Genomic DNA, 15,927 nt, shown 5'->3' with positions numbered 1-15,927 from the left:
GATTCTTAACTTGTCGTTACTCATCCCGGCTTCACGATTGTGATTCATAGATGTCGCTAGTGCTGAGAAGTTTGTCAGCTACTGTCAGAGTGCACCAAGCGGTGGATCTACATTACACTTCTAATGGATGATGATTGAAAATTGTTTGGATGTCACAGGAAAAGCGGAGTACCCGGAGAAAAATCCTATGTTGTCTGGAGCGCAACACAACTTCTCTATGCATGTTATATCGAGATTTGAACTCGGTCCCTAGCTTATAAGCTCAGCGTATTAGCGCTAACCTAAATGTTAAGTTATACATGGTGATTCACGGCTAATTACCCACGCTTTAGTAATCAGTTTTATAGGCTATTTTGAACATAAAATGTTATATGAACATGGATCCGATTTCCGATTATCATTAGTTTGAAAGTTATTCGTAAAAATCCAAACATCGTGGTGTGAAACAGATTTTGGAGTTGCATCGTAATAGAAACATTGCAATGTAAACTAAACTTGGGATTTCGCTGTGACGTGAAGTACGGAGGAGAAGGGGAAGACACATCTGCTCTTATCAGGGACAACCGTGCCGAGGTACGGAACGCTACGTGAACGCCATTCACATCCGTGCGGATAAGTGCATTGAAGTGGAAGGAGGTATATTTGAAAATCAGCTTCCAAACTGAGATATGTTTATTTTACGATTAATATATATTAATATTTTCTCGTATTTTAAGCGAATAATTCTTAGCTCTACTCAAAACCACTGGTACTTTCGTAGAATTCAATCAGCTGTAACTTCTTAACGGTCGGTAATCGGATCCATGTTCATACACTATTTTATGTTCAAACGATCTACATAACTGATTCTTAAAGAGCGGGTCATTAGTCGTCAATGACCCTGTGTATTGAAGCAAGGAATTTGCGTTATTGAATAATTTAATCGTGGAAAAAACGCGTAGGGGAGAAAATACTCTAAGGAGAACCATATTTGAGACTCAACGATAACTCTAAAATTCCCATGCATAGGTCGTTAGCAAGGTTCGTATAATACTGTGATCTTACGAGTGTTACTACTAGACCTCGGACTTTCAGGTCCTAAAAATCTTAAATTAGGTACCTAAAATAGGTTCTATCACAAATCAAAATAGGTTCTAAAATTACAAAAATAGGTGAACAAAAAATGACATTATTTCATTTCCCATTACAAATTAGCCGAAACATTTGACATTATTTCATTGTACATGTCCATAATTAGAGCCAGAGTAAACAACTAACGCCTTTTCTAAGTTTTCCATTGAGAAACTGCATCGCTTTTCCGATAACACCATCTTATATGCCGAAAATAAGCGTTCCACATCAACTGATGACACCAGAGCATATTTAAATGTTGGTATTAGATGCAAGGGAACAGCACATTCATGTTCAGGTGTTTTGCCAGCCAAGATGTCAGCAACTGTGTGGAGAACTGTCAGTCCTGGGTTTTTTTGAAGCACTGATTTGAGTTTTTCAGAAACTTTTTCACCAACATAACCAGGAACCAAGTTGATTTTTTCTGTCACCTCTTCTATCAATCCCAGTTGCGTGTAGACCGGTCTGCCTGAAGACTCTAGAGGATTAATAATGGGGACCACAAATACATAATGTGATTTGATGGATGCAATATCCCGGGCAATTGTTGGGTCGTGCAGAAGTTTTTTTAGCTGAAGTAATGCTCACTGCATCCTCCCCCAACGAATTATGCCGCGATTGTTGTCAAGGCACGACTGGCATACAGAATTACACAGCGTTTCCATATTACCAACTGTAGAAATTTGAAAATGTAATAGTAATATACGTTACAAGAGCGGTATGTTTACGTTTTCATGGTCGAGGAAAAGATTGAAAAAGCGAAACGTAGTTGAGCTTTTTTAATTTCCGAGAACATGAAAACAAACATACCGCTCGTGTATCGTACATTATTTTGTGCGAAGATAGTTTATTACATACCTGAAAGACGAATTTCTAATTAGTTGCAATGAAATCTCCATCTTGGTTTCTGTTTAATGACGGCAACTTCGGAAAACCAAAATATCTTTCTTCAACATTGTTGCTGTAAATTGTTTTCTGTGTTTACTATACTCCAGCAGACCGTGATATACGTCTGTCTTCCCCCCCCCCCCAGTTTATAAATGCGAACTTAAAACAAACGGTAAGGTTATGTAATGATTTATTTTTCATTTTAATATTTTAACAATATTATTTATATAACATATTGCAGTAATAACATCGGCATCTGGAATCGTGTTGATTTTTTCACGGCTTCCTTAATGTTACTTGTATCAGGAATGCAATAAGTTTCGTGGAGTAGTAGACTTTACTTAAATTTTGCAAATATTTAAAAACAATAATTAACATTGCAATTTAGGTGAAATTGCAGTGGTAAGTTTCCAATTTATAATTATTACTATGTTAGACGTCTCTAAAAATAATATGTTAAAAGCCTAAAGCAGTAAAATGAATGTCGCGCTTAAGCGGTAAGAAGAGGAAAATTGTTATGTGTGTTACGTTGGGAATAATGAATGTGGTATTTCACACTTACCGCATATTGGTTCTATGCGGAAAACAAGCAAATACGCACGATCTCGCATAAAATTAGGTAAAAATTGATTTTAACGTGAAATTAGGTATTTTTAGGTTGTGTAGGACCACCATTTTCGAACATATACTTCCATAATTCGTATATATACAACTTTTCTTTTGCATATATCATGAGGAACAAAATAGGTTTTTACCTAAAATCCGAGGTCTAATTACTAATATTAAGAGAAGGTAACAGAAATGTGTGTATCCTAGCGTGTTAAATTCCACTGCTGAGAAGACTTGGACAACCCTCGCGATGCCAATGTGAAATGTCATGGTCGTAAGACGTTGCGTAGCCATTTCACTTGATTATTTAATTCGCGAAGAATGAGGAATCTTGTTTAACATCCTTGTTTTGTCTGTGCTTCGTACATCATGGAGCTCATTTCCAATTCTAGTGCTCATTTAAGTAATGAGGAATGTTTACAGTTCCCTTTAAAAATGTAATTGGTACTTGTTGACTTATGCAATTTCATAAACTTTAGTTGTGGAATTGTTTTCAGAGTCCTTGTTGTGTTTCTTCTTGTTGAGATGTATTACTGCTGACTTAATTCGATTAACTTTGACGTTCTAGAAGCTTTTGTTTTCATATTAAATACATAATCCAGATAAATAATGGAGGATGTTTCTTTGGGGAATATTTGGAAACGTATTCTTCGACTGCTATCTTCAAAAATCATCATCATCATTATCATATTATCAGTATAATCACATCATCATAATTATCATCATCATCATTTTATTCATGAGAGTCTTTTTGTTCCGTTTCTCTACATAATTTATCCTCCCAGCTTCTTGAACGTCTATATCACTGCCTCCTGGAGTTGTCGATTTTGAAGGCTTCATTCTTAAAATATATTCATTTCACTTTTGTTTAAAATTTTGAATCTTGTCGTTTAAATTAAATGCAGTAAGTTCTTGTTTTATTGCATTGCTTGGAATATTATAAATATCTCTAAGATGTGGCCAGCAAATATCTGAGCATTCCTGCTGTCTATATTATGTCCGGTCTGTCCATGACCCAGTTTTCTGTCCCATCGGAACTGCTACAATTTTATAAAACTTCATTATTATTTCTTCTTGTAGTTTTATTTCGTAATGTTTATTTAATGGTTTCACACATGCATTGTAATTTTATCTATAAACTTTTTATTTTAGATCAATTTCGCAGTTATAAGATATCTGATATCCCAAGTAGCCTAATTAAAACTCTGTTCGCGTTGTATAATTTTCAGTAACAGAATGCCTTACGGCTTAACTGCACCAGAGTAAATAAATAAATAAATAAATAAATAAATAAATAAATAAATAAATAAATAAATAAATAAATAAATAAGTAAATAAATAAATAAATAAATAAATAAATAAATAAATAAATAAATAAATAAATAAGTAAATAAGTAAATAAATAAATAAATAAATAAATAAATAAGTAAATAAATAAATAAATAAATAAGTAAATAAATAAATAAATAAATAAATAAATAAATAAATAAATAAATAAATAAATAAATAAGTAAATAAATAAATAAGTAAATAAATAAATAAATAAATAAATAAATAAATAAGTAAATAAATAAATAAGTAAATAAATAAATAAATAAATAAGCAAATAAATAAATAAATAAATAAGTAAATAAATAAGTAAATAAGTAAATAAATAAATAAATAAGTAAATAAATGAATAAATAAGTAAATAAATAAATAAATAAATAAATAAATAAATAAATATGTAAATAAATGAAGGAACGAACGAACAAACAAACAAACAAATAAATGCAGTTTTGTTACTTAATATATACTTTTTAACTAATTGAATGTTTCCCATAAAATGACATAGATTTTTATGTTGAAATTTCTAAATTATATATTTTTTTACAGATCATTGAGTAGGGGTAGCTCAGTTGGTAGAGCAGCTGGCTACGGACTGGAAGGTCCGGGGTTCGATCCCAGGTGGTGACAGGATTTTTTCTCGTTGCCAAACTTTCAGAACGGCCCCAAGGTTCACTCAGCCTTCTATAAAATTGAGTACCGGGTCTTTCCCGGGGGTAAAAGGCGGTCAGAGCGTGGTGCCGACCACACCACCTCATTCTAGTGCCGAGGTCATGGAAAGCATGGGGCTCTACCTCTATGCCCCCCAAGTGCCTTCATGGCATGTTACGGGGATACCTTTACCTTTACCTTTTATCATTGAGTAGAGGTGTGGCCTTTAGTAACTCATCTTCAGACTTTGCGCATATGGCCTGGTCATCCACAAACATAATTGAAGGGTTGAGAATTATAAGGGTACTAAATGTTATTTTTACATTTTACTCGAGAAGAAAAAGAAAGTTTGTACATGTTATATCTTATTCAATTTTGTATACATTCATCTGCATGATATTCTAAGTAAAGCCTTCGAAAGTGCTCTAACTGAAAAACAAAAAGCAGGATCATATTCTACACAGATGACGTAAGAGAACACGCTTATCTCAATTTCAATAAAATGACAGGACCCTTATAACTCTGAATCCTTCAATTGCAACAAGCATTAATGCTCCTAATTCATAATTATTTCGTAGCTATGCTTGTGTTTGACATGGAAAGATTTTTAAATCTCTGAATTCCATAACACTACGATAATTTAGGTTAGCCTGGATGCTAATAAGGAATAAACAAAAGTTATTCACACTGCTATGTACCAGTTATTCTATTGCGAGTTCATTCCCGGCAAGATGCGATTGATTTTAAAAAGCAATAAAACCCTTGGATGTACTTTCTCCAAGAAAGAAGTAAAGCTGTGTCCTGTGTTAAATGATTATGACCCGTAAAGGAACAATGTCTCTGATACAGACTAATATAGAGCTCCATGTAAAGCTTACCGGTCATATCTCGCCTACCTCGAGTTTCGGCGCTAAATGAACTCAACAATTGAAAGCGTAGTTAAATAAAGTACTGCTAGTTTATCATTATTGACGATGTTTCGCGAAGCGTTAAACGATTTGTCAACTCGAATGATGCAGTAAATATGTTTCGGAAATAACATTAAAAAGAATGACTATATACAATGATTAGATTTAATGAATATTAACGAAGCGAAAAACACTGAATATGTACAGCATTTTGTGTTTGAGTGATAAATTAAAACATAGGTGTGTGACGTTCATTTACTCAAATCAACTAAAGTTAAATATGAAACATGGTTCTATTTTGAATTATGTTTGTTCTTATAATTACAATATATGATCGCTACAACAAAAATTGGTGTTATAGTAGATATGTTGTTTTTAAGTGCCATAGTTTCATCCACGAGTGTACAAGTTTATTGAAAATTGGTACACTTACACAAGATAAGTCAAGAGGTTATGTAAATACTCTGGAAAGTAAGACTGTTATTGATTTTAAATAATACGTACTAATTCAGCTTTATCGCATTTTGCACCTGTTCTCTATTACAAAAGAAATCGGCAGGCTACTGGCTAAGAATAAACTGGATACTGAAAGATGCACTGGAAGGAATTGTGAACGGGGAAAAAGTACGGGGTAGAAGAAGATATCAGATGATAGACAGCATTAAGATTTGTGGATCGTATGCAAAGGGGAAGAGGAAGAATGAAAATAAGGAAGATTGCCGACCTTGGGCAGAAAACCATAAAATAATGTATTTTTATTACAGCATAGAATTTTGTACACCGGTGATGGACACATTCATGCACTGTGTGCTTGGACTGTCCAAGGCTGAAACTGCGAACGTTTCATGCACTCGGAACCGGTTCTCATCCGAAGCGGTGCCATAACACGTGAGGATGGGTTAAGTGTGAGTAAGTTGTTTCAATGATGCAAACAAAATAAAATAAATCACGTATCATAGATTTGATTTTTAAAAGTGAGATCAGTTATGCTATAGACATTTTTAGTTAATTTTAAATATTTCAATTGCATTTTAAACTTGCCCGCAAAGTTAAAAAGAAAACAAATTAAGCAAATTCTTCTTTACAAAAATTAAAATAAAAATTAATATTTTTAGAAGAAATTCGGAGATCACGATGAAAGTTTCTGCAAAATGTTATGTATGGCAATAAACTGGACTTTCTTTTGTTCGATAATGAAAGCAATTCAGTTTCCAGGACAACTGCTGTTTACAAATATAGAGAAATCGTGGTTTAATCTTTAACAGCTAGAAATTTTTTAAGTTAAGGGGAGAGGATGGTATTTTTTTTAACTTTTTTCCTATTTGGTGTAAAATATTAATTTTTTGTATGTAGAGAGCGCATAGCTGTGGCAACTCAACTAAATAAAAATATTGTGAAAAAAAAATTATTTTGGGGCCCAAATTTGAAAACAAAAATATACTCAATGCAGAATTGTAGTTAAACCGATATATCTAAACCGTTTTTAAAAATAGATTCAAACAGTTTTTTTGCAATGTATTTGCAAAAGCATGTTCTACAAACTGTCTGTAACAGAATTTTGATATTAGTCCCTACGTTTGTAAAATAAACAATTAAAATTTAATAACAATTTTCTGATTTCCTTTCTTGCAAACAAACGGACGTATTTTTAAAATGAAATCAATTAACAAAATTCGGATACAGAGAAAAGTTTTCTAATAATCTGAAGAATATGTGTTCTAAATTTCATGCATGTATCTTTAATAGTTCAGAAATTACATCCATTGTTGTCTGGCAATGTAGCAAAAAATATGAAGTTGCTGGAAACAGATAAAAGTGGGAGTGTGATTTAAAAATCCATGGTGCAGGAAGTTTAAAAATGAAGTCTCAACATCCGATAAGAACACAAATACCCACAAAACGTTATGCAATGCATTCCACATATATCAAAGGCTATTTTAAAGATTTTTTTTTTTTTTTGAAAATTTAATTTAACTTACCGGAAACAACAATAAAAGTGGGCGAGTGATTTAAAAATCCATAACGTAGGAAGTTTAAAAATGGCGATTCAATATCCGATAAAGGCACAAATACCCACAAAATGTTATGCTATGCATTCCACACATATCACAGAGTATTTTAAAGATTTTTTTTTTTTGAAAATTTACTCATTTTTCACCAAAATATACCATCCTCTCCCCTTAAAGTCTATCAAATTCAGGGATCTAAGTGAATGCACGAATGACCATCTCTGCTCTCATGATAATTTTACACTGAGCCCAGATGAAAGTGGACAATTAAAGATTTAACATAGTGATCGGGAGTTACTTCATTTACTATGCTTCACTTTATGGCATTCACTGGATATTATTTGCTAAAATTAGTCACTGCAGCTGAACGTTTAATTTTATATTCAATAACAAAATATTTATTACTTGAAAACGATCTCTAATGTGAACAAATGAGTTTATATTGACATAACATCTTCTGTCAGAAGTTATGTTTATGAGTTCTTGTACACTGTCACAGACCGTATACATAACTAACAACGTGGATTTATTTTCAGAAATTTCGCTTAATTCATTCAATCATTAGCTTTAAAACTGTTGAAATTAAGGTCTGAAAATTGCGATGACTATTGTAAAAATCCGTCTCTCAAAAAGTAAAACAAGCACAAAATAGGACACAAACTCTGTATATTTTAATAGATAATTCCTTGTTCATGTGCTATTAATTAGCGAATCAAGTGCCAGGCACTACTCTCGTAATGTGAGGATTTCAATTTTATAGCGAATCAGAATATTTCGCTGAAGTAGAATTAAGTATCCCTATACATAAAAGTTGTTCATGAACATTAAGTTATACTTAGCGAACTCTGAAGTGCCGATATCTATGAATAATGAAATTAAACCCTTTAATGCAGTTCATAAATAATTGTTGACGAGCACTCGATATGGACTGAGCTGTTTTCTTTTATTATTAATCGAAATATATTGGAAATGTTGTACTCGCTATCGAACTGATTCTACTGCGCACTGCGTAATTTTTGGACTCATTCGTTCTGGTATGAAATCTGTACGATGACAAGGGACAATTTTAAATATATCAACGAATATTTTATGACCCATACGCCACCTTCATGACGTTGTCGACCTGGTTGGCAAGTTGGTATAGCGCTGGCCTTCTATGCCCACGGTTGCGGGTTCGATCCCGGGTCAGGTCGATGACATTTAAGTGTGCTTAAAATGCGACAGGCTCATGTCAGTAGATTTACTGGCATGTAAAAGAACTCCTGCGGGACAAAATTCCGGCACATCCGGCGACGCTGATATAACCTCTGCAGTTGCGAGCGTCGTTAAATAAAACATAACATTTAACATTTATTCATGACGTCTGTTCTTTAAGGGAACCAGGCAGTGAAAAGGGGTAAAAAATACAATTTTTTATTTCGTGTTAAAAAAAATAAGTACAAATCTTGCTCTTTAAAACAATATACATTGTGAGAGGTATCTCTGCAGATATCCTTAAATTGTTTCTTTAAATTTGGCGGCGAATGTAATTTATACATACTGCCATTTTTAAATGCAGTTTTTCGTATGTTGATATTTTTTAAACTTAAGTGAACTTTTCTCTGAAATTACTGAATCAATTTACATCAAATTTTTACAGTGTTTTCTACAGCCTGTGTTCTACAAAGTAGACCTACGGGTTTAAGGATATCGCACACGCAACACGAGGAAAAAATATATAAGCATTGAAAAAATAGCAAAATTATTAATCAAAGTTAAATATATTTTTTTCTTTTTCACTAAGGTTGAAATATTTAAATAAATTTTGCTTTATAATTTAGAATATATATATTACTTGATAACTTAAAAAAATACAAGGCATAAGAGTGAAGATTGTAGCAAGTAAGGTGCACCTGAAGGATGAGATAAACTTAGCAAAGTGGGAAAACAGGTTGTAAGTTAGGGCGTTAGTTTTTCACTTGGATACGAAAGTAATTAGTTGTCTTTTATAACTTACTACTGAATGATTGGTTGTATAACCATGGAAAATGTTATTGCACTCTGAACAATAAAAGCCTAGATATATTGAACTAAACTTTTGTATTGAAATTCTTTAATCTCACAGGCAACAATACCCACTGCCCTTAATAAGTTATCAAATTCATTGTCAGCTCCGCCATGGTATCTCAGTTCTCATAGTATCAACTCCGCTGTGATATCTCAATTCAGATAGTGTCAGGTCCGCCATGGGATCTCAGTTCTGATTATGTTAGTTCCGTCATGTTATCTTAATTTGAAAATGTTAGTTCCACAGTGACAGCTCTGGCAGTTAAGGTCTCAGCTTGTGGTTTTTCTCGGGGTTCTCCCGTCTTCCCATAAAGGCATCTACATCATTCTATCAACGTTTCTCCATTTCGTCATCATTACATAGCATTCCCCGAACACTGGCTGGCGAAGCACGGAGGGGGCTGGCTTAGGGACAAGTAAGGTTGCCCGCTCGAAACCTGGGTATCAGCGTATTCCGAATCTCACCGGTCCGGTGGCATCAGTGAAGTCACGTTGCAACCAAATAAGGAACAAAACTGCTGGAAGGATCGATGGCTGTCATGGCGACTGTACAAGTTATTGTCTGTGCTATGCTAGCAACATTTTGCGAAATTGTCGTACTGCCATCTCGTTCAAAGAAACGAGAGCATAAACAATTTATTTCTTGAACCAGTAGTAATAACTGGTCGGTTGACATGTTCGCTCATAAGCCATTAACATATTGTTTTTACGTTGTGCTCATTACAAACAATACAGCAGAACTAAAGCAGAACACACCGCCATGACCCAACAGTGCACGATGTCATTCGTCTGCTAATTCCCACCCTATACAAGAACCAATCAGATTCACTGATGGCGGCTGATGGAGACTGCCACCATCTCTGCAAGTTGATGGCACCGTTGCGACACCGGTGGAGCATCAATGACGTCATCGGTGGAATTCGGAACACCGTGATGCCATCGGATTGCTCACCGGTGAGATTTGGAATACGCTCATGCAACGAACATTAGTGTAATCAGCAGTAATGGGTTTGGGAATGCGCCTAGCTTGAGCATTAGCGCAATAGATCTTGAAAAGTAGTAGTGCTGGGTCATAGTGTATCCTCCCGGAATTCCACTCCATTCCAAGAGGAAGCTCCTTAGACCGTGTGGCCACCAGGCCGGGCGCAGGCGTATTAAAAATACAAATGTTGTTGTTGTTGTTGTTGTTTTCTAATTCCAGCCGTTTGACAATAAAATCATTTGACCTCTTGCACTCCAATATTTTTCAAAGATATTATCATGGTCAGCCACTGAAGCCCAGATTTTAAGGTGTTCCGAATCCATTTCTTGGTTTGAGTTGCACAATGGGCAGTTAGGGGACTGATATATTCCAATTTTATGCAGGTGTTTGGCCAAACAGTTATGGCCTGTTGCCATCTCAAAATTTGTTTCTAGACTTTAATGTACTTAACGTAAGACAAATTTACTAAGTTATATTATATTAATAAAATTCATACATACAGTAAAAATCGAATTAATTTTGAATTGTATTCTCATAGTTATGAAACAAAAGGTAATGAATTCTGTAAGATTGTTTGAACCAAAATGCAACACTGTTACAGTATTTAATCATAGTAGTAATTTAGGCCCAAGAATATATAACAAATTTATATTTAAATATCCTAATCTTGTCAATTCTAATCGTTCTAGTATTAAATTAAAAAAGTTATGTATGGATTTTATAAAATTTGAAAAATTGTAAATTTAAATTTATATACTATAATTGCACAGTAGACATAAGACAAATTGCATTACATAATTATTAATTTTAATTCAGGAATCCGCCCCTGAGCACGAGTTCTACTCTTTCAGGGGCGAGCTAAAGTTTTTTCTGTATATATTATATTTTACGTTACAATTATTAGCAAAATAATAAATAAATAAATAAATAAATAAATAAATAAATAAATAAATAAATAAATAAATAAATAAATAAATAAATAAATAAATAAATAAATAAATAAATAAATAAGTAAATAAATGCAGCTACAGACGATTTTCGTGGTAAATCGGGAATTAACTGTGGATTATGATGCAGAGAGTTCCATTTCGTTCCCTTGAGAATGTGTTATCAAATTTAAAATACAAATGTATAATATAGGTCTACTCTAATTTATCAGCACTCGAAGCAGCCTGCCGACTATCCTGTATCCTTAAGGGGACACTTATGTGTGTCTTAAAATTTCTACAATTTTCGTCCAAAATTTATGAATTTTAAAATATATAAACCTGTCCTCAATTTTATCATCTGTACAAAATTTGGTGCCATTAGAGCTGATAATTTTGAAATTATATTTTTGAAATATATTTTATATTGACGTCACTGTAAAGACTCCTTGCAACAAAGTTTTCAAAATGTATTCTGTTCATATTGGCTCTAAAGCTTGAAAATAGTCATAGGAATATAATAATAATAATAATAATAATAATAATAATAATAATAATAATAATAATAATAATAATAATCCGTGGCGCTACAGCCCATAAAAGGCCCAGACCGACCAGCCGGCTGCTGGCCTCACGCCCTCATGCCGAAACAGAGGTGGACGATCATCCAACCAGAATGGAGGTATCGTGGGGTTAGCACGATGATCCGCCGAGCCGTTATAGCTGGCTTTCGCAACCAGATTTCGCTACCTATCGTAGTTACCCAAGTAAATTTTCTCATCAGAAGTAATTGCTAAATTACTATAATTTGGTTTAAGAGACCATTACTTGCTCTCAGTCATCTGATGACTCAATAAAATAAACCAGATATAGAAAATATAAATAAAAAAACATAAAAGAAATATTAATGACTGAATTATTGCATTACGATGCTGGGTGGGCACCGGTCCCATACATTGACAGAAATTTCACGAGCAAATTTCTTCCCCCATTAAGACTCGAACCAGCGCGCATTCCGTAACGCGAGTTCTAGGCACGATGCCTTAGACCACGACGCCACGGCGTGGGACCATGGGAATATACATGGTCTTTTTGAGCTCAGTCTAAATTGAGAGTCACAATAAATTTTTAAGTGGATTATGCTCATTTTTTTAACCATTATTTCACCGTTGTGTTCCCTTAAAAGAGTAGCAGAGAAAACATTTTTTATCATAAATTCCGCTAGAACTGTATGAAATTTATACCACATTCGGCTAACTTTGCATGCATATAACATTTTTATTCTAAGATTATTGTGTGAACGTATATGCCTACGAGGCGTAGTCTATAAATGTTCATAAAGGGATAATGATGAGGATAATGTATTTGAGGCGTATGCAACATGATTAAAGGTTATAATTAAAATAACGTTGTTCTCATATACTGTGATAATAATTGCTGTCAGGCACAGATATAGAGCGGAATGTGAGTTAATTAGTGAGCTACGCTGTTACACTTCACTGCCGCACTAAACTGAGCTTCTTTTACGACTGTTTCCATGTTTGCATGAATTTAAATGAAGACTTACACCGCTCCCTTTTTAAAGTCGCTTGTTAAGCTAGTAATAACAACAACATTGATTTCTTTTGTCTCTGTAATTTCGCGTCCATTTGTTTATATCAGAGTGTGTTATATTCTGAATCTCTCCTTCCTAGCTGAATTTTCTAGCTGCATTCGTTCGCATGAACGTTATACAGGGTGATTTAGGAATTCTCCAACAAACTCTGAGGAATTATACAGGGAGGAACTTTTTTTTTGTCGAACTAGTATTTACTGACTCTTCTTTCAGAAGTTACACATCACTGTTTAAAGCACATCGGGGAGCAATAGTTAGGGAAAGGGGGATCTTTTGCGTGGCCAGCGCGATCGCCTGATTTAACGCCCTTTGAACATTTTCTTGGGGCATGTCAAGAGTGTTGTGTAAACAACCACAGTTACTGATTTTGCGGGTACATACTGCCTTTGACCAAACTGGACTTCTCACATGAACTAACCATTTCAATTGTGTTGCTTATAATTTTGTATTAGTACGTCTGGGTTCTTGTATAAATTGTAAATTTGTTCACTTCTTACTGATTCTTCAATCTCGGCTAATATTGTCTTAAAGTGTTTCAAAAATGTTGCTCAGCATCTTTGTCTTATTTTTTTAGTTGATTATTTAACGACGCTGTCTCAACTACTAGGTTATTTAGCGTCGATGAGATTGGTGATAGCGAGATGATATTTGGCGAGATGAGGCCGAGGGTTCGCTATAGATTACCTTGCATTCACATTACGGTTGGGGAACACATCGGAAAAAAACCCAACCAAGTAATCAGCCCAAGCAGGGATCGAACTCGCGCCCGAAAGCAACTTCAGACCAGCAGGCAAGCGCCTTAACCGACTGAGCCACGCCAGTGGCTACATCTTTGTTTCAAACATTTCCAATTTAAGGGGTAGAATGACGAAATTTGGCAAAAAAAATTGTGTTATTAAAAACATATTCCCAAAAACCGTTCTTACTGTAGATATGTGTAGAACACAATCTATATTATTTTATTGGCCATGTTTCACGGTTGGAGGTCATCAGTAGCCATTTAAAATACCCTGCGCGCTGGAATTTTAAATGGTACGCTGTTGTTTATTGATTTCCCTCAAGTTTGACTTTCTGACACTGTACTTACAAAAATGGATATAACTTAGGAACCAGTAAAGGGAAGTTGATGAAATTTTGAACTCAACTTTGACAGACTGTTAATCAAGTTTTGTCTAGATTATAATTTTAATATTTTAAATATTTATGTGAAAATAATTTCTAATATGCAAATTACTGACCATAAAATAATAATTAATCATGTTCATAAACTTGTATTATTCCACCCAAGTAAAAATATTAAAAATCAAATCTAGATAATTTGCATATAATTATGTTTTATATGACTAAAATGGTGGAGAAATGTTGTGAATGTCTTAAAAACTGACTGAGTTATATCAATTTCAGTGCATACCTATGCGAGGGTTTTTTTTTAATTTAGTCCCTTTAATTTTCAATCACTTTTAGCAGTGGATTTAACGCTCCACTTACTTAACCGTGAAAGTATTAAACAGACAATAAAGAAATAAAAAAATTCACCATCCTCCCACCTTAAATTCTTCACGGTTTGTTAAAGTCCAAGTCTCAGATGCTCTTTCATATGTGTAATTTGAATTTCCTTGAAAAGGTCTTGTTGTTCAGCTTGTTCAATAAAGAATAATAAACCCTCTTAATAAATTGGAGTTTGTTCTTAATTTAATCAGTTACATTATCTTTTGTTGATGTTATTAACAAGCATTAACAATGTAAGTTTCCTAGCAATAAAATTACCCGTTACTTTACAAGAAAGATATCACCTCTTCTTCAAAGGGATCTATATCATTGCTAAACTTCATGCACGCTTTGAGGGAGGGGAACTTTTAGTACTACAGTTAACTGCAATTTCCATTCATATTCAGACTACGATAAATAAGTTAATTACTTATGAAAACAATTTTAATATTACAGCACTCATTAGTTCGTGTACATTGTGATATATTGTGAATTGTTAATGGAAAAACCATTTGTTTTCATTATAGCATAGGAAATCAAAGTCCATTGGCATGATAGTTATAATTCTATTTTTATGCCTTCATTATACGAAACAAATACGCGTACTGGTCAGAGTAAAAACATTTGATATGGTACTGCCTGTTATGTTTTGCGTACTAAGTCATCATCATCATCATCATCATCATCATCATCATCATCATCACCATCACCACTTAATAAATTATATAATCAGTCAATTTTGACTTAACTCTTCCTGAACAAGACAAATTTTTAATCAGGTGGCATTACTAAAACTAAATGTAGAAATAGTGTATAGGAAATTATATTGCACAGTAAACGGAAGAAAATTGAGGCAACTTGGAAAATTTTTTGTATACAGTAAAGAAAAAATTTCAATAAAAAAGTAAGTTATAAATATATGTATATAAGAAATATTAATTAAACGGAAACAGTTTTTGTTAAGAAATAACTGGAATGATTGTAGCTACGTAGTATGGAGTATATATCCATTCATTTGTAGTGTTCTGCCCAAGGGTAGGTTTTTCACTGCAAACCCAGCATTCACCAGTCTTTCCTATTTTCTGCCTTCCTCTTTGTCTCTGCATATGATCCATATATCTTAATGTCGTCTATCATCTGATATCTTCTTGTCCACACCTGTGGAGTAACGGTTAGCGCGTCTGGCCGCGAAACCGGTCGGGGCAAGTTACCTGGTTGAGGCTTTTTCCGGGATTTTCCCTCAACCCAAAACGGGCAAATGATGGGTAACTTTCGGTGCTGGACCCCGGATTCATTTCACCGGCATTATCACCTTCATCTCATTCAGACGCTAAATAACCTAAGCTGTTGATAAAGCGTCGTAAAATAA

The 15,927-nt window shown here is 33.9% G+C and overlaps 1 long non-coding RNA gene across 1 annotated transcript in view; it reads left to right on the top strand.

Moving 5' to 3' along the window:
- LOC138702695 (uncharacterized) overlaps positions 1 to 15,927 on the top strand; it is a 113,327-nt gene that overhangs the window by 1,847 nt on the left and 95,553 nt on the right. The window lies entirely within an intron of this gene.

The sequence above is a fragment of the Periplaneta americana genome, chromosome 7 (genome assembly GCF_040183065.1).
Source record: "Periplaneta americana isolate PAMFEO1 chromosome 7, P.americana_PAMFEO1_priV1, whole genome shotgun sequence".
NCBI classification, from domain to species: domain Eukaryota; kingdom Metazoa; phylum Arthropoda; class Insecta; order Blattodea; family Blattidae; genus Periplaneta; species Periplaneta americana.
Note: the sequence above shows the minus strand (reverse complement) of the source record. Positions and strands in the feature narration are given on the sequence as shown.